This window comes from Coptis chinensis, chromosome 3 (genome assembly GCF_015680905.1).
Source record: "Coptis chinensis isolate HL-2020 chromosome 3, ASM1568090v1, whole genome shotgun sequence".
Taxonomy (NCBI): Eukaryota; Viridiplantae; Streptophyta; class Magnoliopsida; order Ranunculales; family Ranunculaceae; genus Coptis; species Coptis chinensis.
The window spans coordinates 85,035,709-85,038,526 of record NC_141458.1 but is presented as its reverse complement, the minus strand read 5'-3'; the positions used below and the strand labels follow the sequence as shown (position 1 = coordinate 85,038,526).

The 2,818-nt window shown below is 41.1% G+C and overlaps 1 pseudogene across 1 annotated transcript; it reads right to left on the bottom strand.

Annotated features, from left to right (window-relative positions):
- Positions 1–378: 378 nt before the first annotated feature.
- On the bottom strand, positions 379–2,359 carry LOC147511240 (mitogen-activated protein kinase kinase kinase 20-like; annotated as a pseudogene). Its single transcript, XR_015216964.1, has one exon. The product of XR_015216964.1 is annotated as a mitogen-activated protein kinase kinase kinase 20-like (transcript).
- Positions 2,360–2,818: the final 459 nt, after the last annotated feature.

Here is a 2,818-nt window from a genome sequence, read left to right as displayed (position 1 = left end):
TGCATTACAATAAACAGGTACTCAGGAGTTAGGAGTTAGTTCCTTATGATCCAAGTCAAAATATAGTCAGAAATAAGTGGGTTTCTAGAATCAAGTATAGGCCAACTGGCCTAGTAGACAAATTTAAAGCTAGATTGGTGGCAAAGGGGTATCATTAACAGAAAGGAATCGATTATATAGAAACTTTTAGTCTAGTTGTTAAGCCTCACACAATAAGAGTCATCTTTTCCTTGGCACTACCTACCTATTATCGTTATCATCTCTTAAACATAGAGAAAATCAAACTGAGATGTTTACTTACAACAGCAGAATACATAGGGAAAAAAGTTGTGGCACAAGATGGTTTCACATGATACCAAAGCATCGATAAAGCTAAAAGAGGAAGGCAACACAATACTTCAGTAATGCTGTATTAACAGTTAAAAGGAAAGTACATGGTGTGGAGTTACAGCCAGATGCAAGGTAGCTTTATAAAATAGCTCTTCCTTTTATACATATTCAACATAATTATTGCTATGAATTTTCTTAAATTTACATGTCAGTAAATTTATAATTAATAATCTGTATCAGGAATCTCGCACCTATGCAACCATATGGCCTGCCCTTCCACCAGCATCCTCTCTCTATTTTCCCAGTCTTCCTTCACCGCATTGCTGCCTGATCTACTGCCGCAATGTTAAGGTCACGAGCTTTTTGTATGGATGCCAATACAAGTCCTTATGGTGATTTAAGTGGTGGAACACAAACTACTTCTGCATACTTCACCCGGTCTCAGCTCCTGTTGCTGCAACTCCGTTGTTGCCGCCCAAGCCTCCCTGTAAACACTCTGGTCTTGTATGCTTTCCCAGCTTCTTGCCTCCTTAGTGTTGTCAATAGCATGGGATGAAGGACGGAGTAGCAAAGTTAACCTCTTTGACTTCATTTGCTACTCTCCTCCGCTTCCCAACCTCGAACTGCGCGTCTTTACTTGCAGCTTTAGGCCTGTATATGGCGTGAAGACTACCAAAGGAAAGCCACCAGTCCTTAGGCACCAAAGGAGTCCTTGGACGCAAAACTTCCCCTAATGCTGCTTCCCCTTTTGTTACTTCTTCGACCACCTCTTTCTCGTTATTATCCTCTTTTATCTCATCTGTTATCTTTCTCTTCTTTTCATCTTTGAGTTTTAAGTCGTCAGTAGATGCAGCTACCCTGTACGTGGCGTCAGTACTACTAATGGATATCCACCACTTAGGTTGCAAAGGGGTCCTTGGAGACAGAATAACCCCTTGTTCTGCTTTCCCTCTGCTTTTTTCTTCAGCCCCATCTTTCTTGTTGTCAACAGCAAGGAATGGGTGACTAAGTAGCTCTTCGACACTCCACCTATGTGCTGTGTTCTTTACCAAACATCTGTTCACAAAATCTCACGCTTCAGTCGAAAGACTGCTAGGTATTGACGGCAGTTCGTCGCTATAGCCAATTCGACTCATGAGACTGTCCTCAGAATCATATTCCACATCAAAACTCCAGGCATCTTCTCTTGTTAGCATCTCAAGAACAACAATCCCTAATGTCCATATGTCAGAGTGAGGCTTGTATTCATTACGACAAATCGACTCTGGTGCCATGTAGGGTGCAGTACCCGTTAAAAAAAGTGGTTCATCATCCTTCTTCACCTCTTTATCTAATCTCTCCGCAAGCCCAAAATCGGCTATCTTGGGCACGATATCAGTCAATGAAGAGCCAGAAGAAGAAGAAACCAGGAGGATATTATCTGGTTTGATATCGCGGTGGACATACTGATGTTCATGAATATATTTAAGACCTTTAAGAATCATCGGAGTAAAATATTTGACCTCTGCTTCAGGTAACCCTACGCCAAAATCACTATAACGCTCTCTAATTCGATCTCCTAAGGTACCTAAGGACGCATATTCGAGAAACACATTGAAGTAGGCGTGCCCATTCTTGACGTTATCATCATCACTGTAGTGGCCAATGATGTAAGGGGAACCTTGAAGCTCCATCAGTATGTCGCTCTCCTTCATAAGTGCTTCTGCCTCAGCATACGCAGTTGACTTCACCGCCATAACAGGTTGGAAACCGCTTGTTTTCTTGGTTGGATTTGTGTATGCCAAGTGCACCATGCCGAAACTACCATGGCCAAGCATCTTTCCCCTCCTCCAGTATTGATTTTCTTGAAACATTATACCCATCCTCTTCTTCTCTATAGCAAAACTGCGTTAGGTGTTTTGTGCCAACTTATTTCAAGTGTGTTTTCAGTTGTACGCACACAACGAAATTGGAAAGTCTTATAACGAAGCAGGGAATCTGATTCGAATTAGGAAACATAGAAGAGTGAGAGATATGAGGAGACAACATTTGAAATAACGCGTCAGGGATAGTTTCTATTTTCATGAAGAACGGGGTTATTTCTGGAAATAGCATACTCGGAAGCTTCCAATATACCAAGTTTTAATTGACTCGGATGTATAATTTCGGACCAGAAGAAATTTCGATATATATGTGAAATTTTGTCTTTGTTTTTCAGTCAGGAATGCCGCTCATGTTTGGTAATCTTGGAAGAAAATTTTCCTCAAAACTTACAAGTCCTGTTACGGCGGTTAATGAAACTAATATCAGTGTTTAGAAAACCGGACCGGACCGGTGGTTGAACCGGGGTCCGACCGGAACCGGTAAATTTTCGGTTCGGTTCAGTTAAAATTTGAGTTTATAGTTGGACCCTCGGTCTAAGTTTAAAACGTGGTTGAACCGGCAAACCGGTTCAGTTCTAAACCGGATCACCCTTATATAATTTTTTTTTTTTTTTTTTTTTTTTTTT